Source organism: Coregonus lavaretus (assembly GCF_964263955.1).
Source record: "Coregonus lavaretus genome assembly, chromosome: 27".
Taxonomy (NCBI): Eukaryota; Metazoa; Chordata; class Actinopteri; order Salmoniformes; family Salmonidae; genus Coregonus; species Coregonus lavaretus.
Genome location: NC_140014.1, coordinates 1,847,845 through 1,872,595, shown reverse-complemented (window position 1 = coordinate 1,872,595; position 24,751 = coordinate 1,847,845).

The window sequence follows — 24,751 nt, the reverse complement described above, 5'->3', positions numbered from 1 at the left end:
TGGACATGGGGACAAAGATCGTACTTTTTGGAGAAATGTAGTCTGGTCTGATGAAACAAAAATAGAAACGTTTGGCCATAATGACCATCGTTATGTTTGGAGGAAAAGGGGGGGCTTGCAAGCCGAAGAACACCATCCCAACCGTAAAGCACGGGGGTGGCAGCATCATGCTGTGGGGGTGCTTTGCTGCAAGAGGGACTGGTGCACATCACAAAATGTGTGTCTCTTGAGTGGCGCAGTGGTCTAAGGCACTGCATCGCAGTGCTAACTGTGCCACTAGAGATCCTGGTTCGAATCCAGGCTCTGTTGCAGCCGGCCGCTACCGGGAGACTCATGGGCGGCGCACAATTCGTCCAGGGTAGGGGAGGGAATGGACGGCAGGGATGTAGCTCAGTTGATAGAGCATGGCGTTTGCAACGCCAGGGTTGTGGGTTTGATTCCCACAGGGGGCCAGTATAAAAAAAAATGTAATCACTAACTGTAAGTCACTCTGGATAAGAGCGTCTGCTAAATGACTAAAATGTAAATGTAAAACAGATGGCATCATGAGGAGGGAAAATTATGTGGATACATTGAAGCAACATTACTTTCACCATTTAGCAAGAGCGACTTACAGTTAGTGAGTGCATACATTTTCATACTGGCCCACCCGTGGGAAACGAACCCACAACCCTGGCGTTGCAAGCGCCATGGTCTACCAACTGAGCTACAGGGGACATCAGTCAGGAAGTTAAAGCTTGGTTGAAAATGGGTCTTCGAAATGGACAATGACCCCAAGCATACTTCCAAACTTGTGGTAAAATGGCTTAAGGACAACAAAGTCAAGGTATTGGAGTGGCCATCACAAAGCCTTGACCTCAATCCTATAGAAAATGTATGGGCAGAACCGAAAAAGCGTGGGCGAGCAAGGAGGCCTACAAAACTGACTCAGTTACACCAGCTCTGTCAGGAGGAATGGGCCAGAATTCACCCAACTTATTGTGGGAAACTTGTGGAATTCCTTCGACCTCATGGCTTGGTTTTTGCTCTGACATTCACTGTCAACTGTGGGACCTTATATAGACAGGTGTGTGCCTTTCCAAATCATGTCCAATCAATTGAATTTACCACAGGTGGACTCCAATCAAGTTGTAGAAGTCTCTTAGCAAATGGTCTGAATACTTATGTAATAAGGTAAATAAGTTATTTCTGTTTTTTATTTGTAATAAATGTGAAAGATATTATAACTTGTTTTCGCTTTGTCATCATGGGGTATTGTGTGTAGATTGCTGAGGGCATTTTTTATTAAATCCATTTTAGAATAAGGCTGTAACGTAACAAAATGTGGAAACGGTCAAGGGGTCTGAATACTTTCTGAAGGCACTGTATGTTAGTATGTGTAACATAATCTTATTGTAAGTACATTTGGAGAGTAGTATTGGATTGTATTTGCTCCAAATGTAACAGTTTGTATTCAGGACAAAAGGTTAATTGCTTTGCCACATTTTTTGCAGTATTACTTTAGTGCCTTGTTGCAAACAGGAAGCATGTTTTGAAATATTCCTTCTTTTCACTCTGTCAATTAGGTTAGTATTGTGGCGTAACTACAATTTTGATTTTCTCCCATCACAGCCATTAAACTCTTAACTGTTTTAAAATCACCATTGGCCTGATGGTGAAATCCCTGAGCGGTTTCCTTCCTCTCTGGCAACTGAGCTCGGAAGGACGCCTGTATCTTTGTAGTGACTGGGTGTATTGATACACCATCCAATGTGTAATTAATAACTTTACCATGCTCAAAGGGATATTCAATGTCTGCTTTTCAAATCTTTACCAATTTACCAATATATGCCCTTCTTTATGAGGAATTGGAAAACCTCCCTGGTGATTGAATCTGTGTTTGGAATTCACTGCTCGACTGAGAGACCTTACAGATAATTGTATGTGTGGGGTACAGAGATGAGGTAGTCATCCAAAAATCATGTTAAACACTATTATTGCACACTTATTATGTGACTTGTTAAGCAAATATTTACTCCTGAACTTACTGTATTTAGACTTGCCACAACAAATGGGTTGAATTCTTACTGACTCAAGACATTTCAGAATTTCATTTTTAATTAATTTGTAAAAATATCAAAAAACATAATTGCACTTTGACATTATGCGGTATTCTGTGTAGGCCAGTGACAAACAATCTCAATGTAATCTATTTTAAATTCAGGCTGTAACACAACAAAATGTGGAAAAAGTCAAGGGATGTGAATACTTTCTGAAGGCACTGTAAATATGGGTAGGGGTAAAGTGATGCGGTACGGAGCTCGATTTGGCATCCGCAAGCCTCCATACGAAAAAGCAGAGCAAGCATAAATTGGCTTTTAATGGCTTTGCATGGACAATCCGGGTTCTGCAGTGGTTCCGCAGAAGTCAGAGCATTCATACTTATTGCGCTTCGCAGAGCAGAGCTGTTGTAAACGTAGTAGTCAAGGAAATGAGTTTGTGTTTATACAGGAATACCCGCCCCCACCTACCGTCAACCAATCATGTCAAAGCAGAGTTAAACTGAGCATTGGGAGGTGCACAGCAATGCGGTGCGGAGCTCGATTTGGCCTCCATACGGAGCCTCAGGATTGCATTTTTTCGGAGCAAGCATAAATTGCCTTTTACCTATGAAGAAATTATCAGAGCAGACCTTGTACACTACCAGTCAAAAGTTTTAGAACATCTACTCATTCAAGGGTTTTTCTTTATTTTTACTATTTTCTAGATTGTAGAATAATAGTGAAGACATCAAAACTATGAAATAAAACATATGGAATCATGTAGTAGCCAAAAAAGTGTTAAACAAATCAAAATATATTTTATATTTGAGATTCTTCAAATAGCCAAACTTTGCCTTGATGACAGCTTTGCACACTCTTGGCATTCTCTCAACCAGCTTCACCTGGAATGCTTTTCAAACAGTCTTGAAGGTGTTCCCACATATGCTGAGCACTTGTTGGCTACTTTTCCTTCACTCTGCGGTCCGACTCATCCCAAACCATCTCAATTTGCTTGAGGTCGGGGGATTGTGGAGGCCAGGTCATCTGATGCAGCACTCCATCACTCTCCTTCTTGGTAAAATAGCCCTTACACAGCCTGGAGGTGTATTGGGTCATTGTCCTGTTGAAAAACAAATCATAATCCCACTAAGCCCAAACCAGATGGGATGGCGTATCGCTGCAGAATGCTGTGGTAGCCATGCTGGTTAAGTGTGCCTTGAATTCTAAATAAATCACAGACAGTGTCACCAGCAAAGCACCCCAACAACATAACACCTCCTCCTCCATGCTTTACGGTGGGAAATACACATGCGGAGATCATCCGTTCACCCACACCGCGTCTCACAAAGACGTCCAATTTGGACTCCAGACCAAAGGACAAATTTCCACTGGTCTAATGTCCATTGCTCGTGTTTCTTGGCCCAAGCAAGTCTCTTAATCTTTTTGTTGTCCTTTAGTAGTGGTTTCTTTGCAGCAATTCGACCATGAAGGCCTGATTCACACAGTCTCCTCTGAACAGTTGATGTTGAGATTTGTCTGTTACTTGAACTCTGTGAAGCATTTATTTGGGCTGCAATTTCTGAGGCTGGTAACTCTAATGAACTTATCCTCTGCAGCAGAGGTAACTCTGGGTCTTCCATTCCTGTGGCGGTCCTCATGAGAGCCAGTTTTATCATAGCGCTTGATGGTTTTTGCGACTGCACATTTTCTGTATTGACTGACCTTAATGTCTTAAAGTAATGATGGACTGTCTTTTCTCATTGATTATTTGAGCTGTTCTTGCCATAATATGGACTTGGTATTTTACCAAATAGGGCTATCTTCTGTATACTCCCCTACCTTGTCACAACACACCTGATTGGCTCAAACGCATTAAGAAGGAAAGAAATTCCACAAATTAACTTTGAAGAAGGCACACCTGTTAATTGTAATGCATTCCAGGTGACTACCTCATGAAGTTGGTTGAGAGAATGCCAAGAGTGTGCAAAGCTGTCATCAAGGCAAAGGGTGACTATTTGAAGAATCTCAAATATAGATTTGTTTAACACTTTTCTGGTTACTACATGATTCCATATGTGTTATTTCATAGTTTTGATGTCTTCACTATTATTCTACAATGTAGAAAATAGTAAAAATAGAGAAAAACCCTTGAATGAGTAGGTGTTCTAAAACTTTTGACTGGTAGTGTATTAACAGCTGTCTGGGTTCAGGTCTTGACGGGCAAAAAGGTTTATTCGCTTTTCTGACAGTTCTTGAGTCTTATCTCCTTGGTGTTTCATGATTGCGGGTAATCTGTAAACCATATTTTTCCGTTGTCTTTCCTGCCTTGTTAGAGCAGCCAAATACTGCACAGAAAACGACCATGGTGATGAATCAACTAGTTTTAGGCACTGTTATCATGCAATTTGGGGTAGCCACTCAGCTGTCGTTGTCGGAAGAATTAATGCGGTGGTCTTCCAACATGGCCGCCAGAAGGCATCTTACTTCAACTGGCAACCCTCCAAAGCAGGAATAGGCATCTGGCGGCCATATTGGCCATGTCAGTCACACTCAGATGTCATATAAAAAACTGCAAACATTTCTCTTCACCCTATGGCAAAATGTGTAGAAATGAAGCAAACTTTCTTTAAAATTGCAACATTTTCTCTACACCCCATGGCAAAATGTCTAGAAATGCACCAAATATTAATCTAAAACGTAAAAATGTTCTCTCCACTGTCAAGAGGGGGGCCACTAAGAAGGCACACCTGTTATGATGAGTTCAGATTTTTGGTGGCCCCCATTTAAGTTGCCCATCCCTGCTCTATAGTGTTCAGAATCATTGTACCATCTAAACCGCATCAACCCAAAATATTGTATTTTCAGCTGATGTACAAAACCGAAAGTAAAATATGCAAAAATTAAATGTAAGAACAGGAAGCATAGAAATATTGCACATAGAACAGATCTACCGCTTCTTAGACTTGCTTTCAATGAGAATGTTCTATAACACACATTTCTATGTGAATTTGGTCGGATCATCCAAAAAGAGACATATTGCAGCTTTAAAGGGTAATTCCGCCTCTCCAGCACCAAACCAGTGTCTACATATGTGAAAACAGCGCATTTCTATGATCTGTGGTTATAAAGATAAGAATAAAAAAATAAAAAATAATATTTCTCCTTCTCTCTCATCCTATGTGAGTCTCATTCATATCTCTATTTCTCCTTCTCTCTCATCCTCTCTGTTAGTCTCTCATTCATCTCTCTATTTCTCCTTCTCTCTCATCCTCTCTGATAAGTTCCTAAATGATTCTCAGTGATATCACAGGGTAGGATAAAAAATAATAAATAAGTGATTTTCAAAACCTGCTGATGATGTCATGGGATAGAACTTTTAATCTTTATATTTTTTTACCACAAAATATAGAAATTAGCCATTTTGATATATGTAGACAATGGTATTGTGCTGGAGATAATGCAATTATTTTGCTTCCCCTTTCCTCGTCCCGCTCTTGGGCCTCATTTCCGCCGCCCTTCTCTTCTCCCGTTCTCCCACAGTTTTTCCCAGCAACTTCTGTAACTCCAGTGCCGAGGACTCCATCAGCGCACGATTCTGATGTACACCCCTCGGGGCGAATGTTTTGGTCCCGATTTCGAGATCGCCCTCCAGCCTCCTGGTGTCCTTGACCGCAGCTCGGAGTTTGTCGCGGACCTCACATATAAGGGGCGGTGCTTCTCCTGGGTTGGACAGCCATCTCTGTTTTCTGATCGCCTTCGTGGCTTCCGCGGAACCATTGCTTACTGTCACTGTCATTCTCAGTTGGTAGAGCATGGCGTTTGCAAAGCCAGGGTTGTGGGTTCGATTCCCATGGGGGGCCAGTATGAAAAAAATTAATGTATGCACTCACTAACTGTAAGTCGCTCTGGATAAGAGCGTCTGCTAAATGACTAAAATGTAAATTGAGGTTGAAAAGTGCCCTTTAAGAGCTGAGATGGGAAGCCAAATTGGTTCAATCATGACAGATAATTTGCCAGAATCAGTCGGTGTCCTTGGCTGCAGTGGGAGGCCTGCAGAACCACTTAGATCAAGCTTTCAGATGCTCCCATTCAGCTCCCTGCTGGTCATTGGAAAACGTGGACATTCCCATGCGCTAGTCTCCTATGGAGTGTGCTATAATGTGTCAGTGTAGTGCAAAGGTATACCCAGCGGGCAAAACTTGGCAAAACTGGTTGAATTGTTTTGCCCACTGGGTAGTCTGCTAGCAGTATCATCAATACCCCCCTTTAGAACTCAAATATTGTGGCCTGGGGTGGTCTAGTGGTCTAGGCGGCTACCTCAACAACACATGTACCGCTGCCAGCATGGGTTCAAATCCGGCCCATTGCTCTTTCAGTAAAAACTCTGTCTGATTTGGGGAAGTAACAATGAAATAAGATGAATTGAATATCACACAATTGAAAAGCAGGTGTAAAAGTGCACAAAGGCGAGAATATGATCATCGAGTTGATGCCGTCTGGCACCGATGAGGATGATGTTTTGCGACTGGGGGCCAGTCGAACAGGCATAAACACCCACCTTGGAGCTCGGAGAGGAGAGTCAAGCGATTTGAATGAGGGGACAGGAGGAGAAGGAGGAAGGGAAAGCATGGGCGAGCAGCTTGATGATGAAACGTTCTGTTTATTGGAGGGAACAGGCATTAATCACTCCCGGCCAGGGCCCATGGGCCAATAACGCGAGAAGGCAATCCAGCGCCAAGGTACTCCAGCTCTGAATAGGTGGTGTGCGTGTGTGGTGGGGATGGGATTAGAAGCAATGATTACCATGCCGGAATTCTTATCAGCTAATTTAGAGGAGTGACACGCAAGTGTCGAGTGACTTCCTCCTCAGAGATGCATTCAAGCCTGAAGCTCGCGGTGGAAGTAGACAATATCATGCAAGGGGAATTAGAGTGGAGACAAGAGGGTGTCAATGTCACTTCCTGTGCCACAGTTTCCCATCTCTGAAGGTGTAGCCTATCTCTGGCTGACTAACTACCATTTTCTTCTGTTATGTTATCATCTGCAAAGGTTGAAGGAGGTCATTGAAATTTGGCCCCCCGGTTAGGATTGCCCTCAAAGTCCGGAAGTGATGCTGTGTTACGCTGCCCTAGAATAGAGGCCTGGATGTACTCCGACATATTTCAAGAGACAAATCCCTATATAGCTGTGTAGGAAGTACAGTAAAAAGTGACACTTAAAAAAAACTAAAATGCCCAAACAATTTTATTAATGCCCTGGAAGGGGGATTTGTCAACTTCCTGGGGCGATCAAGCTGTCTCTTCATAAATAAGAAGAGAAACGGATTGGCTTTGCTAGCACAAACATCCTCTCCACTCCAAATCAAAATATATTATCTGGCCCTAGAGCTTGATGTCAGCAGTTTTAGCGGTATCACACCGTCCCTCAGACACCTTAGATCAAGACACAGCTTTTCCTACTGAAAGGTACACCTCGGAACGAAGGCGAGAGGGAAAGCAGTGGGAGGAGATATTTGCTATCTCAGCACAGCAGACCCTTTGATGTGAACCACAAGATGTCTGTCTGCTTACTGAAGACGGTAATGACGTTCCTTCTGTTGTTGTTGTTGTAGTTGTTGTGATCCGTGTTGCACAGGCCCACCGTGGCAAGCCATCGATGTAAGTACTCTGATTCTTTTTTTCGACATGCAGGTTGACAGTTGGTGGCAGCGGTGAGAGCCAGTGAATAGGATGTTGGAAAAACATTAGTGGGGATGGATATGGGGGTATACGTGAAGTGCATTCAGATGGACACTCAAGAGAAAAATACGTCATTGAGCAGACATCCCTGTTGTGATCCCTGTAATGGACAAACACTATGCAATTATGTGTAATTATATTGTAATAATCATATTTATGATCTCTTATTGTATATTTCTGTCACAATTTAGAGGAAACATAACATAGAATTCACATTTAAATAGACAAAAACAAATACCCTTCCATATCCTCGCAGTCATCTACTCCAATTTCCCGCCTCTTCAGCATGAAAGAGATGCTTTTGAACTCCGTGACCTGAAAATGCAACGGAAATTAGACATCCTCAGAGGGCTAAATCCTCTGTTGTCCCCCACTATGAAATCGGGGAGGGGACTGTGAATCTGTCTCCGTCCATACCTTTGTTCATACCTTCGTTAGTCACACACAATATCTCAGACAGCACTGCAATGATTGTGACGAAACTTGGGTGAATGATGCATCTTGCCATAAAGATCCGGCATTTACAAAATTACACTGATTAGCCCAAGGAGGGAGCTATAGTAATTTACTGAAATGTATTAGTCACACGGGATATCTCAATTGGCCCAAAGGGGGGAGGGGGGTGGCTGCATAATTCGTGGGGACGGCATGTTTACTGTTGCCTTGTTTACAATTACCACAGTTGATGACAACACAGACATCAGAGACCCCCCCCCCCCAAAAAAAAAATGTTGAATACTCCTGCCCTAGACAGATCCATCTCGGCCCCTGATTCTATTTATGTCACTCAAGCTGAAGGAGAGACAGCAACCCGGTTCCCCCGAAGCTAAATATGACTTGGCTAGAACATAAAGAAGACTCCCGAGTCGATGACTTACCACTGTGTGTTCTCTCATTCTCACCCCCAACCTCAGCAATTATGTCAGGAACAGAGGGAGGAGGTGGGTGCCGGGTTCCTAACTAACTCCTCTGGGGGTAATCTTAAATCGCAGCAGTTAATCCTGTCAGAACCATTCAGAGTAAGCACATTTGAAATTCATTTCAGTCCATGAAAGACATTTCACAATCTCTTCACAGGTTTCTGTTAAAGATACCAAACAGGAGCATCTTTGGGAATGTTTTGTGTGATAATGGTGGAGATAGCTTGGGAATGCTTTAGTACTTAGGAAAAATTAGCTGCACATAAAGCAGTGCAGCCGTAAAGTGAAGTGTTCTCCACCTCCACTATTAGTCACTGAGGGTAGGCCTTGAGGCTTCTCTAGAGTGGCTATCTATCAACTCATCTTCTTTTTTCTCTCCACTCACATGTTTTGTGCAGACCTCTGTTGGAGGATAACCCTTTCTCCACTTGAACGCTTCGTTCTATTCTCAGTTTTTCATCTAACGCAATAATACAAGTCAAGAAATAAATTGGTTATCTTGTTGCCTCGTGATATGGCACTGTTGTACTGTATAGTGAATTTAACCAGAACTTTTCCTGTCAATAAGAGGAAGCATCACAAAAGTGACTTCAAAAGCAGTCTAATGTCAAGATGAATCCAAATCCCACACAATCGGTTGTGTAGATCCAGCCTTCAGAAAGTATTCATACCCCTTGACTTATTCCACATTTTGTTGTTACAGACTGAATTCAAAATGTCTCACCCATCTACACACAATACTCCATAAATACAAAGTGAAAACATGTTTTTAGACATTTTTACTAATTTATTGAAAATGAAATACAAATATAATATAATTTACATAAGTATTGACACCCCTGAGTCAATACTTTGTAGAAGCACCTTTAGCAGCGACTACAGCTGTGAGTCTTTCTGGGTAAGTCTCTAAGAGCTTTCCACACCTGGATTGTGCAACATTTGTCTTCTTGGTAAGCAACTCCAGTGTACATTTGGCCTTGTGTTTTAGGTTATTTTCCTGCTGAAAGGTGAATTAGTCTCCCAGTGTCTGGTGGAACGCAGACTGAAACAGCTTTTCTCTAGGATTTTGCCTGTGCTTAGCTCCATTCCCTTTATTTTTTATCCTGAAAAACTACCCAGTCCTTAACGATTACAAGCATACCCATAACATGATGCAACCACCACTATGCTTGAAAATATGGAGAGTGGTACTCAGTAATGTTTGGTATTGGATTTGCCTCAAACATAACACTTTGTACTGAGGCCAAAAGTTAATTGCTTTGCCAATTGTTCTGTAGTATTACTTTAGTGCCTTGTTGCAAACAGGATGCATGTTTTGGAATAATTTTTTTCTGTACAGGTTTCCTTCTTTAGGTTAGTATTGTGGAGTAACTACAATGTTTTTGATCCATCCTCTGTTTTCTCCTCTGACAGCCATTAAACTCTAACTGTTTTAAAGTCACCCAGCATCCCTGTGCGGTTTTCTTCCTCTCCGGCAACTGAGTTAGGAAGGACGCCTGTATCTTTGTAGTGACTGGGTGTATCGATACACCATCCAAAGTGTAATTAATAACTTCACCATGTTCAAAGGGATATTCAATGTCAGCTTTTTTTTCAGGCATTGGAAAACCTCCCTGGTCTTTGTGGTTGCATCTGTGTTTGAAATTCACTGCTCGACTGAGGGACCTTACAGATAATTGTATGTGTGGGGTACAGAGATGAGGTAGTCATTCAAAAATCATTCAACACTATTATTACACACAGACTGAGTCCATGTGACTTATTATGTGACTTGTTAAGCACATTTTTACTCCTGAACTTATTTAGGCTTGCTATACCAAAGGGGTTGAATACTTATTGACGCAAGCTTTTCATTTTTAATTAATTTATTAAAACATTTGAAAAACATCATTCCACTTTGACATTATGGGGTATTGTGTGTAGGCCATTGACCAAAAAATCCAAATGTAATGAATTTTAAATTCAGGCTGCAACACAACAAAATGTTGAATAAGTCAAGGGGTGTGAATACTTTCTGAAGGCACTGTATATGCCTCTTTATACACTATATATACAAAAGTATTTTGACACCCCTTCACATTAGTGGATTTGGCTATTTCAGTCACACCGTTGCTGACAGGTGTATGCAATCTACATAGACAAACATTGGCAGTAGAATGGCCTTACTGAAGAGCTCAGTGACTTTCAACGTTGCACCGTCATAGGATGCCACCTTTCCAACAAGTCAGTTTGTCACATTTCTGCCCTGCTAGAGCTGCCCCGATCAACTGTAAGTACTGTTATTGTGAAGTGGAAAGTCTAGGAGCAACAACGGCTAAGCCACGAAGTGGTAGGCCACACAAGCTCACAGAACGGGACCACTGAGTGCTGAAGCGTGTAGCGCGTAAAAATCGTTCGAGTTCCAAACTCGCTCTAGAAGCAACGTCAGCACAATAACTGTTCGTTGGGAGCTTCATGAAATGGGTTTCCATGGCCGAGCAGCCGCACACAAGCCTAAGATCACCATGCGCAATGCCAAGCGTCGGCTGGAGTGGTGTAAAGCTCGCCGCCATTGGACTCTGGAGCAGTGGAAACGAGTTCTCTGGAGTGATGAATCACGCTTCACCATATGGCAGTCCAACAGATGAAGCTGGGTTCGGCGGATGCCAGGAGAACGCTACCTGCCCCAATGCATAGTGCCAAATGTAAAGTTGGTGGAGGAGGAATAATGGTCTTTGGGGCTGTTTTTCATGGTTCCGGCTAGGCCCCTTAGTTCCAGTGAAGGGAAATCTTAACGCTACAGCATACAATGACATTTTAGATGATTATGTGCTTCCAATTTTGTGGCAACAGTTTGGGGAAGGCCCTTTCCTGTTTCAGCATGACAATGCCCCCGTGCACAAAGCAAAGTCCATACAGAAATGTTTTGTCGAGATCGGTGTGGAAGAACTTGACTGGCCTGCACAGAGCCCTGACCTCAACCCCATCAAACACCTTTGGGATGAATTGCAACGCCGATTGCGAGCCAGGCCTATTCACCAAACAGCAGTGCCCATCGTCACTAATGCTCGTGGCTGAATGGAAGCAAGTCCCCGCAGCAATGTTCCAACATCTAGTGGAAAGCCTTCCCAGAAGAGTGGAGGCTGTTATAGCAGCAATGGGGGGACCAACTCCATATTAATGCCCATGATTTTGGAATGAGATGTTTGACGAGCAGGTGTCCACATACTTTTGTTAATGTAGTGTATTTCAGATACGTCTATTTAATGTAAAGTATTTACAAGGGTTGTTTAGATTGATTCTCAAGTGTTGACAGCAGCATGGCCAACCACCGACCAGAGAGGCACTCTCTGCACTACCAACAGATTGCCCGTTGATCTAATTTTGTCTTGTAATACGCACCTGCAATTATCCTTGAATGACACGCTGCAATTTAGCATGTACCGTTTTTTCCCCCTCTCTGTTTTCCTCCCCGGCAGCAGCAGTAAGTAACCTTCTCTCCTCAGAAGTTATTTTGCTGGAACTAATGAGCGCAGAGAGAGCGAAAGAGAGGCTTGGTGTTCAGTTTTTAAATGGCTTTGATGAATGACTAATGTCCCAGTGATTTGCACTGTCATCGGTTTGACACCAGATAGAAGTCTTAAGAAAATGGAAAATGTATTTACCTCCTTCAAATAGTTCATTCCCTGTAATCCTGCATGCTGGGTCGATTTAAAAAAATGCAACCTGGTGTGGTTAGGGCCGCAGCCATGTGGAAAGACACTTCAGACCAGTCTTTTGAGGCCTGTGGGTGTCCTAGAGCAAAACCACTGACATGTTCTAGAGAGTCTCACCTTTCCACAGATGGGTCGTATTAGTGTGTAGCCCAAACTGTTCGGATGCTAAAGACAATTCTGTGAGAAGACCTATGTCACCTTTCACCACAGATGCGGAAGTGTTACGTAGGCGGAACCAGTGGATTGAGACTCATCCAATGCAGAAAACCATATCTCTAGTTTAAACTGACAGATTTTTATGGGGATTTTTGTATTATGCTAATTCGATTTCCGCGGGGGCGTGGACATAGACCTTATTAATGAGATTGAGCTAATAGAGTTAAACACTGTATCAAAGTCCACAGTATTCCATTTAATTGGGTCTGTTGTTCCCAACTCAAGATCCAATTACATCTGGGTCGTATTAATTTGGGCAAACCGTAGCAAAAAGGTTTGCAACGCAAAACGAAATCTAGCATTTCTTATTGGATATGTTTGTCAGTTTTCTTTCGTTTGATGCCTAATGAATACGACCCTGCTATCTGCAAATATAGATCGTATAGCTCTATTTTCATGTTTGCATTAGATTGTTATAACAACAGCTCCAGGACATAGATTTACATTAGTTACATAACTTGACCTTTCTCACATATGCAATTTTTCCTTCAGGGAAAATCAAAATAGCCTACCTTAAATCCCTTACTTATTTTTGTAAAGTAATACTATAGATTTGTGCAAGTTTCAAAGGGATCATTCTATTCATTTTAAGAATGAAACAACATTGACACCCAGTGGTTATTGTCAAAAACAATCATCCAATAAGTAACATCTCTGTACTGTAAGCTTCTTATTGTTTGCCCTTGGCCTCTTTGGAACTTGTTTGATGCAAATGGGTCTGACGTTACTAGAATGCAGGTCCAAAATTCAACCCCTCTCCTTTGCCTGGATGTGAAACCGAAAACCAGAAAGAGTGACGAAGTGAGTGACTTTAATGAATCAAGTGAAAACAATTATTAAAAACATTGCTTTATGTGCCTGAGGATGGCACATACAATTCCCCTGCCTGCCTGGGTATGAATCCCAGGACCTACCAATCCTACTCTATCTCCCTTCTCTCGGTCTCTCCTTCATTTCACGTGTCTCTGTATAAAAAAACTATGTAATAGTGTCTACTCAACTCCTGCTGTATCCTACCAGGTGAATGGGAGTAGGGGACACCCTTCTATGTTTGCTGCTGTTGCCATTACTGAGGTTGTCATTAAAAGGAGGCCAAAGCCTTCACCATCAATAATGCTGAAGTACACATTGTAAAGTCCACCAGTTGAGGGAGTGGGGAATTAAATCACAGAGCAATGAGCTGTCATGGGCAACACACCCCTGTTGGGAAAGACATCCAAAATAACGTCTTCAAATATCAACTCTCACACCCTGAAGAATAAGCGGGGAACAATAATTATAGATGGATGTTTTGGGTTTAAAATAAAATAAAACAGATTTTCAAAATTCCCATCACCTAATATGGAGCATTTTTGTGGAACTTTGCTTAGCATTCGCAGAAGTGTGCATTAGCCTGCTAAGCCAAAGTCTAGACATTACCTTTGGGATTCAATGCAATTCTTCAGTAGTCTGGCTAACACCAAACTCAAAGTCTTCCTGACTTCATAGTCTGGAAAGGCTGCTTTATGTTGTAGATGTGTCGATAATGAAGGGGGCTGTGCTATTTTAGTGATTGGTTCTCCTGTATGTCTTTTTCACTCAAACACCCACATGGACAACTACACACAGCCCCTGAGCGCCGCCCCCTTCCAATACATCTGTTGGACTTTCAAATCCAATCAATATGAGGTCTCAACCCCCAAGAAAGTAAAAAAAAGTTTCAGATAAGCAATCAAAGCTCAGCCCATTTCTGCGCGAATACTGCATTTACAATGGACTCCTGTCAAGACCAGTGTGTCACAGCTCTCCCTCGCTGTGTACCACGTGAGTCGCGTCAGCCAGGCTAATTGTTCAGGTCTCAGGCTTGCAATGTTACTCATCACACAAGCATGGTCACCAAACCACCTTGTTACACTTCACCCCCCTTTGACCTCTTCTCTCCTCGCAGAAAGCCATCCAGGTCACGGGAGCAATGTGACTAACCTCTAATACACAATGGTTGAGTGTACATAGGCAGCCCAGTACTGATATGTTGCCCAATTATTGGCAAAAGATCTGATCTGATTGGTCAACAGACCAATTAGTGGCAAAAGATCAGAATTGGGCTGCCTGTGTAAAAGCAGTCTAATAGCTTTGCCTGGTAAGCGGTTTCACAGCAATGTGAGCATGGAATGGGGTGAAAGTAGAATATCTGGATGTAAACAATGCTTAGACTACACACATTTTCAGATAATTGTGTTTTGTTTGTGCAAAGTCAAGACACTACGCACAGATCAGGGGCGGACTGGGACAAGAATCCACACCAGCAAAGCAAATACTTACTAAAAATCATTTACAGGGTTTTTTGCCGGAAGGTCTGATAATAGCACAAGTCCTGCCACCAAACATTATTACTGTGCATTCTAACTATTTTAAATTGCATTAAAAAAACATGGCTGTCAATGGCAGCCTAAAGTGGTTGGTTTTTAAAATGGTTCAGCTTTAAGCGACAGACACTAGACCAACTGTAAAAATGTATTCCAATTACATAACTAGTTTATGAACTAGATAATGATTTAAATGTGCATTTAATGATGATTTAAATGTACATTTGCATAAAAGGAATACATTTACCACAGTATCTAACTTCCCCCATGATGGATTTTTTGTATATCGCGTCAGACCGAACAACACCATTTACCTGTTTATATGGTTATTTGGATACCCATTAGCTTTTGCAGAAGCAGCAGCTACTCTTCCTGGGGTCTACAGAAAACACAAAACATTACAAATAACAAAACACTGATACACTGATAGACATGGACAGTCATACCAATTTAACATTTGGCCAATGGTGACTTTAAAACAGCTACAGAGTTTAATGGCTGTGATATGAGAAAGCTGAGGTTAGATCAAAAGCATTGTAGTTACTCCACAATACTAGCCTAATTGACAGAGTGAAAAGAAGGAAGCCTGTAGAAAATAAAAATATTCCAAAACATGCATCCTGTTTGCAACAAGGCACTAAAGTAATACTGCAAAATAATGTGGCAAAGTAATTCACTTTCTGTCCTCAATACAAAGTGTTATGTTTGGGGCAAATCCAATACAACACATTACTGAGTACCACTCTCCATATTTTCAAGCATAGTGGTGGCTGTATCATGTAATGGGTATACTTGCAATCATTAAGGACTGGGGAGTTCATCAGGATAAAAAATAAATGGAATGGAGCTAAGCACAGGCAAAATCTTGGTTCAGTCTTCTTTGCACCAGCAGGACAATAGCCTAAAACACAAGGCTAAATCTACACTGGGGTTGCTTAACAAGAAGACAGTGAATGTTCCTGAGTGCCCGAGTTACAGTTTTGACATAAATCTACTTGAAAATCTAATGCAAGAACTGAAAATGGTTGTCTAGCAATCATTAACAACCAATTTGACAGAGCTTGAAGAATTTGGTTGCACAATCTAGGTGTGGAAAGCTTTTAGAGATTTACCCAGAAAGACTCACAACTGTAATCGCTGCCAAAGGTGCTTCTACAAAGTATTGACTCAGGGGTGTGAATACGTATGTAAATGAGATATTTCTGTATTTCATTTTGAATAAATTAACAAACATGTTAAAAACATGTTTTCACTTTGTCATTATTGGGTATTGTGTGTAGATGGGTGAGAGAAAAAAATCACTTTAAACCATTTTGAATTCAGGCTGTAACACAACAAAATGTTGAATAAGTCAAGGTGTATTTATACTTTCTGAAGGCACTGTGTGTGTGTGTGTGTGTGTGTGTGTGTGTGTGTGTGTGTGTGTGTGTGTGTGTGTGTGTGTGTGTGTGTGTGTGTATGTGTATGTGTGTGTGTGTGTGTGTGTGTGTGTGTGTGTGTGTGTGTGTGTGTGTGTGTGTGTGTGTGTGTGTGTGTGTGTGTGTGTGTGTGTGTGTGAGTGTGTGTGTGTGTGCGCGCTAAGGTGCGGAGAAGCAGAGCAGGTGGTCAATCCAGTTCAAGTGTTCAGCAGTCTGATTGCTTGTAGATAGAAACTGTCTCTGAGCCTGTTCATATCAGACCTCATGCTCCGATACTGTCTGCCTGACGTTAAGGGAGAGAACAGCTAGTGGCTGGCGTGTGTAGGGTCCTTGATGATGCTGCGTGTCTTCGGGTACCATTGCGAGTAGATGTCCTGGATGGGTGGGAGCACGGTCCCACTGGAGGGCTTTGCGGTAGTGGACAGAGAAATTCCTGTACCAATCAATCAAATGTATTTATAAAGCCCTTACAGCAGATGTCACAAAGTGCTTATACAGAAACCCAGCCTAAAACCCCAAACAGCAAGCAATGCAGATGTAGAAGCAGGGTGGCTAGGAAAAACTCCCTAGAAAGGTAGGAATCTAGGAAGAAACCTAGAGAGGAACCAGGCCCTTCTGGCTGTGCCTGGTGAAGACCTGTCCATTAAGGCCAGATCGTTCTTCAAGATGTTCAAACATTCATAGATGACCAGCAGGTTCAAATAATAATCACAGTGGTTGTAGAGGTTGCAACCGTACAGGAAGATCACATCAGTGACTCAACCCACTCAAGTCGAGTATAGCAAAATAAGCCTGGCATGACGTGACGCACCCCTCCTTGGGACGGCATGGGAGCGCACTATTAAGCCAGTGACTCCCGTAATAGAGTCAGAGGCAGAGAATCCCAGTGGAGAGAAGGGAGCCGGCCAGGCAGAAACAGCAAGGGCAGTTCATCACTCCAGTGCCTTGCCATTCAACTTCGCACCCCTGGGCCAGACTACACTCAATCATAGGACCTACAGAAGAGATAAATCTTCAGTAAAGACTTAAAGGTCGAGACAGAGTCTGTGTCTCTCACATGGATAGGCAGACCATTCCATAAAAATTGAGCTCTATAGGAGAAAGCCCTGCCTCAAGCTGTTTGATTAGAAATCCGAGGGACAATAAGGAGGCCTGCGTCTTGTGAACGTAGCGTACGTGTAGGTACAGTATGTACGGCAGGACCAAATCGGAGAGATGGGTAGGAGCAAGTTACCTTCTGTAATTATTTGTAGGCTAGCAGTAAAACATTAAAACACATTAACAGGAAGCCAGTGTAGAGAGGCTAGCACTGGAGTAATATGATCACATTTTTGAGTTCTAGTCACAATTCTAGCAGCCGTATTTAGCACTAACTGAAGTTTATTTAGTGCTTTATCCAGGTAGCCGGAGAGTAGAGCATTGCAGTCTAATCTAGAAGTGACAAAAGCATGGATTAGTTTTTCTGCATCAAATTTTGACTAAAAAATATAGAAATATTATTGATATGTTCATCAAAAGAGAGATCAGGGTCCAGAGTAACGCAGAGGTCCTTCACAGTTTTATTTGAGACGACTGTACAACCATCAAGATTATTTGTCAGATCAAACAGCAGATCTCTTTGTTTCTTGGGACCTAGAACTAGCATCTGTTTTTTCAGAGTTTACAAGTAAAGGAATTGCCGCCATCCACCTCCTTACAGTATGTCTGAAACACAGGCTTCCAGGGTAAGCAATTTTGTGGCTTCACCATGTTTCATTAAAATGTACACCTGTGGGTCATCCACATAGCAGTGAAAGTTGACATTGTGTTTCCGAATTACATCACCAAGAGGTAGAATATATAGTGAAAACAATAGTGGTCCTAAAACGGAACCTTGAGGAACATCGAAACTTCCCATTGATTTGTCAGAGGACAAACCATCCACAGAGACAAACTGATACCTTTCCGACAGATAAGATCTAATCCAAGTAAGAACTTGTCCGTGTAGACCAATTAGGGTTTCCAATCTCTGGTGTCAAAACCGGCACTAAGGTCTAGGAGCACGAGGACAGATGCAGACCCTTGGTCTGACGCCATTAAAAGGTAATTTACCACCTTCACTAGTTGGCTTTTTCAGGAGAGGCTTTATTACTGCCACTTTAGTGAGTTTGGTACACATCCGGAGGATAGGGAGCCTTTTCTTATGTTCAACATAGGAGGGCCAAGCACAGGAAGTAGCTCTTTCAGTAGTTTAGTTGGAATAGGGTCCAGTAGGCAGCAGTAGGTTTGGAGGCCATTACTATTTTTGTGAATGTGTCGAGAGATATAGGATTAAAAAAACGTGAGTGTCTCCACTGATCCTAGGTCCTGGCAGTTCTGTGCAGACTCAGGACAATTGAGTTTTGGAGTAATATGCAGATTCAAAGAGGAGAATCCATTCACCTGGGGAATGCTGCTTTTTGGTTAGCTTTGCGACAGTATCAAACATTTATTTTGGATTATTCTCCTTTATCAGGTTGGAAAAGTAGGCTGATCGAGCAGCAGTGAGGGCTCTCCGATATTACACGGTACTGTCTTTCCAAGCTAGTCGGAAGACTTACAGTTTGGTGGAGTGCCATCTCCGTTCCAATTTTCTGGAAGCTTGCTTCAGGGCTCGGGTATTTTACCAGGCCGTGATGCAACCGGTCAGGATGCTCTCGATGGTGCAGTGGTAGTATTTGGAGAGGATCCGGGGTGGCATGCCGAATTTCTTAATCCGCCTTAGGAAGTAGAGACGCTGTTGCGCCCTCTTGAAAAGAGTGGTGGTGTTGTTGATCCATGACAAGTCCTTGGTGATGTGGACGCTGAGGAACTTAAAACCAGTGACTCTCTCTACGGCAATCCTGTTGATGTGGATCGGGGCATGTTCCCTCCTCTGCTTCCTAAAGTCAATAATCAACTCCTTTGTTTTGCTGACATTGCGGGAGAGGTTGTTGTCATGACTAGGGCTGGTGTCAGCCAATAATTGTCATGCAAATGACTGCAGGTCTCACTGTAATTTACATTTTTGATATGATAAGAAAATGTATCTCATAACAACAGAATATGAGTCTGCCTACTGTATGACATCTGGCTATGCGCCATGCCATATAGGCTGTAGGCTAGTTAATTTAGCAGAAAATATATGCTTATAGGTCCTGTGCCATTATTTTATATGATATGATTTTATAGCAAGAAGAATATAATTGAACTTAGCTGAATAAAATAGTAAGATATTTTTCTCATTCCGGAGCGAGTGCGCATATGAAGTTTCTATGTTGAGCGTAAACGTGATCATTTGAAACAGGTTCTATATGCTAGATTTAGAGTTATTTGGCAACTTTAGTTGTGAATGATTTATACAATGGGTGGGTCTAATCCTGAATGCTGATTGGCTAAAACTGCATTCCAGCCTGTGTCTATTCCACAAGTTACCACCAGCTAAATCTATGACGTTAAAATGCCTATTTACTCTGTTCCATCTGACTGCGCAATCCACTGTCTCATCAGCCCAGCCAGGCAATTTATAAACTTGATCTCCACTATAAAAAGCATCTAGACATTATCTCACATTCTTTTAGACTAACATTTAGTTTTCAACAGCGCTAAACCTTGCTGTCTGTCTCTCTGACATTTGCAACATTCTTTCAATATTCAAATTCGATCTCCAGGTGTCCCATAGTAATGAACGTGTCAGGAGTCGGGATGAGACAGACAGACAGACAGGCAGGCAGCGTTTCTCAGCCAGTTGAAATCATGAATCAGCTGGCATAATTTTTATGGATATATACAAAGAAATGTAAATTGAAAAAAGGTCAAACAAAACGAAGTGCAGTTAGTTTGTAGTCTTTCCAGCTTCAGTTTGAAGTGATTGTGTTAGCTGTGTTGTTGGCTAGATCCTCTGAACAACAGTGTCCTGAAGCGAGACCACATTTTCTACGCCAGGCGAAATCGCGACTCATTAGCTCATTGTTATGGATGTGTCCAAATAAATGTCACTAGAAAACAGCTTAAACAAATCCAAATGCAGCTACTGTTGTTATTCTGAATGCACTGTTTGACGTGACTGTAAGTTAGCCGTAGTTGGCTAGCTAGCAAGCAAGGGATAAGAACGTTGTCAGCCAGTATGGCAATGGAATGTTTAGAACGAACGACTGGGTCGCGTGAATAGATACGGAAAAAAAAGATTGAACGACTGGGTCGCGTCTCTGGCAACCGAACCAATAGAAGAACGACCAGCCGGCTTGGGCAGCAACCATAGATTTGTGTCGGGACTACAGTATATCTTGTGGAAGGATGAAATATTATGAATAAATTCATCAAAATAACGTTTTTATTGAAAATATGTCAACCATTATTTGAATATGTTGGTAACTCGTTGTCTAAAAGTGATAATGCCCTCAAAGCCGGTGTTTGGAGGATATATTGGCATGGTTTGCCGGGCCCTCGACTTAGTCTCAGGCCTAATAACACCCGTGCCAATATATCCTCCAAACACCGGCTTCTCTGGCATTATCACTTATACAAACCTTTGAATGTCTTTGAAATCAAAACATATATGGGGTGCATGATTGACTATAGGCTATTGATTTGAAAAGTTTTTTTTTTTTTAAGCTTGTGCACTGTTCCTTGCCTCAGGCTGCACATCAAGTGATCATATATTCACCCATCAGACTATTCTCAAATGAATCTTTACTAATATGTCAAATTTGTTTGGATTTAGAAATGGCCTATTATGAAATGGGCAGGAACAGGGGCAGGGGAAAAAAGACGTCATCCGTTGTATAATGATAGAAGACAGGCGCAGGAATTCGTAATATTTTTTTATATTTCTCTACACAACATAAGGTACGTCATGAAAAACAACAGGGACGAAGCCCAAAACAAACACGTATATATAACACAGGGATGTAACCCAAACAAAAGAGCGAGGTGTAAACCTCTAAATAATACACGGGACGAGACCTGTAATACAATGTACAGTAACATGTAGCACGATAGCCGATACAACAGAGCACAGGTACTCAGGAGACCAACTGACATGGGACAATAATCGACAAGGACAATGGCGAACAGAGGGCACATATATACGCACACTAATCAGGGGGAATGGGAACCAGGTGTGCGTAATGAGACAAGACAGTCCGGGGTTGGTGGTAATGATCTAGGTCAGTGACGCCTAGAAGGCCGGTGACGTAGACCTCCGGAACAGGTGAATGGAATGAGCAGCAGTACCGGGGGAATCTGTGACAGTACCCCCACAGGAACGCGGTACGGGTTGGTCAGGGAGCCGACGGTGAAAATCCCTGGTCAGCGAAACTTCCAGGATGTCCACCGCAGGAACCAAGCACCGCTCCTCTGGGCTGTACCCCTCCCAGTCGATGAGGTACTGGAGACGCCCCGCCCGACGCCTCAAATCCAGGACTTCACAGACCGAATACGCCAGACCTCCCTTGATGTCTAGAGGAGGAGGCGGGGCGTCACTGGGTCCAGCCTCAGCGAGGGGACCAGGCACCACTGGCCTGAGGAGAGACATGAAAAGTCGGGTTAATGCGGTAATCAGAAGGGAGTTGCAAACAGTACATTACCTCATTAACCATCCTCAGGACTTTAAACGGCCCCACAAACCACGGGCTCAGCTTCTAGCAGGGCAAGCGGAGGGGCAGGTTCCGGGTGGCGAGCCAGACCCGGTTGACTGGAGAGAAAACAGGCGCCTCAATGTGGTGGAGGTCGGCCTGTTCCTTTTGCCGATGCACAGCCCACTGGAGACGAGTGTGTGCAGCGTTCCAGATCTCCTCAGCGCGCCGAAACCACTCGTCCACCGCAGGGGCCTCGGTCTGGCTCGGATGCCAAGGTGCCAGGGCTGGCTGATACCCCAACATGCGCTGGAAAGGAGTGAGGTTAGTGGAGGAGTGATGGAGGGAATTCTGCGCGTACTCAGCCCAAGGTAGAACATCTGCTCACTTCCCCGGCTGGTCCTGAGAGTAACACCTCAGGAACCTGCCCACTTCCTGATTGACCCTCTCCACCTGCCCATTAGCTTGAGGATGGTTCCCGGAGGTGAGACTGACCGTGACCCCCAGGTGTTCCATGAACGCTTTCCATACGCATGAGGTGAACTGAGGGCCACGGTCTGACACAATGTCCTCCGGGATCCCGTAGTGCCGGAAGACGTGCGTAAAAAGAGCTTCCGCGGTTTGCATGGCCGACGGGAACCCAGACAGAGGAAGGAGGCGACAAGCTTTGGAAAACCGGTCCACAACAAAGAGAACGTGGTGTTCCCCTGGGAGGGGGGGGGGGGGGGGGTCAGTGACAAAGTCCACGAGAGGTGAGACCAGGGTCGTTGTGGAACCGGGTAGAAGGCGCAGGGCCGCAGTTTTGGAGAGCTTCCGGTGCGCTGGGACAGCACTGCCCCGACTCCTACTTCGGAGGCATCCATCTCGACGATGAAGGGGAGTGAGGGGTCGGGATGTGCCAGCACGGGAACAGTGGTGAAGCGTGCATTCAGCGTCTCGAACGCACTCTCAGCCGTCCAACGAACCCGCTGGGTACCTCCTCTCAGCATGGAGGTAAGAGGCACGACCACCGTGCTGAAGCCCCGGATGAACCTCCGGAAATAGTTGGCGAACCCCAGGAATCGCTGGACCGCTTTCATGGAGTTGGGGATGGGCACTGACACGTTGCTCCTCCATCTCCACTCCCTCCATGGATATGAGGTAGCCCAAAAAGGATACGGACCGCTGGAAAAACAAAAACAATTATTGTTTAACCTCTACGGGATCAGTGTCCCGTATACGGGACGGTTGAGCTAACGTGCGCTAATGTGATTAGCATGACTGTTGTAAGTAACAGCAAACTTTCCAGGACATAGACATGTCTTATATGGGCAGAAAGCTTACATTCTTATTAATCTAACTGCATTATCCAATTTACAGTAGCTATTACAGTGAAAAGATACCATGCTATTGTTTGAGGAGAGTGCACAACAACAAAAAACGTATCACGGCAACTGGTTTGATACATTCACCTCTGAAGGTGAATAATGTACTTACATTCAGTAATCTTGCTCTGATTTTTCATCCTAAGGGTCTCAGAGATAAAAATGTAGTTTTGTTTGATGAAATCAATTTTTATATTCAACTGTAGGAACTGGGTTCTACAGTTTGAACCCCTGCTATCTCTGGTTCCACACCCACCCCGCCCGGCCATCTAGATGTGTGAAAGTTAGTGTATAAGCTAATGATCCATCATGTATGACATTCCTGGGAGTGTGTAAACTTACATTTTGTATTACCATATCATTTTTGTATGTTCTCTATAGTTATGTACTTGAAAATGTATCAATTGACCAATTCGGCACATTTGGGCAGACTTGATACAAAATAGTCCAGTATTGCAATGCTTCACTGGATCAATCCAAAACTTTGCGCCTAAACTGCAATATTATATTGTGGCCTTTCTCATGCATTTCAAAGATGATAAAAACATTTTATTTGTAAAGTTTTTTTAGTTTGTATTATCTTTAACCAGATCTAATGTGTTATATTCTCCTACATTAATTTCACATTTCCACAAACTTCAAAGTGTTTCCTTTCAAATGGTATCAAGAATATGCATACCCTTACTTCAGGTCCTGAGCTACAGGCAGCTAGATTTTGGTATGTAATAAATAAATTAAAAAGTGTCTGATCCTTAAGAGGTTAACATATAGTTTATGCTCCAACAGTCTTTCCATCACAGACCTACATAACAGCATTTGCCGTATGATCAATGAGAAATGTAATATGGCAAATGGACGGCCCCTTACTAGTCTGCGGGTGCGCTAAAAATAGGCCGACGGCCTCGGGTCGAGCGCCAAGGCCTGTTCTTCCGGGAAGTCACAAAATAGAGTTTCCAGGACACTCGGTTTCCGAGATATACATTTTTTATTTTCTTTGATTATTTCGGCTGTACTGGACAATTCCACAGGATGGCGACACACTGTATATGGCAAATTGACATTTCATTACCAAATGGACATGGCCGTTTTTCGTAAATGGAACAGACTTCAAAGACGAAACTCCGTGAGCAGAGAGGCGGCCAGATGTACTTTTAGCCTGGAAACAAGATGGCGTCGAGGCCACAACACTCTTTGAGTGAATGCACATTTTCTGGGATGAAAGGTCGAAAAAGGTAATACAGCGCTAATTTGACCGCAGCACGTCAAAGTACATAAACCTATGGTGTAAGGAAAAATAGAACCTGCCATTTATCTATCGTAGTTTACAAGAAATCGTACAATCTCCAATTCGTGATGCTAATAAAAATATGTTTTTTGTTGGAAAAAAGTTATAGATCCAGTGTTAAGGCGAATCCGTTAAGGCAGATTTCGGAGCTCTATGTGATTTCTGTGATTTTCAAT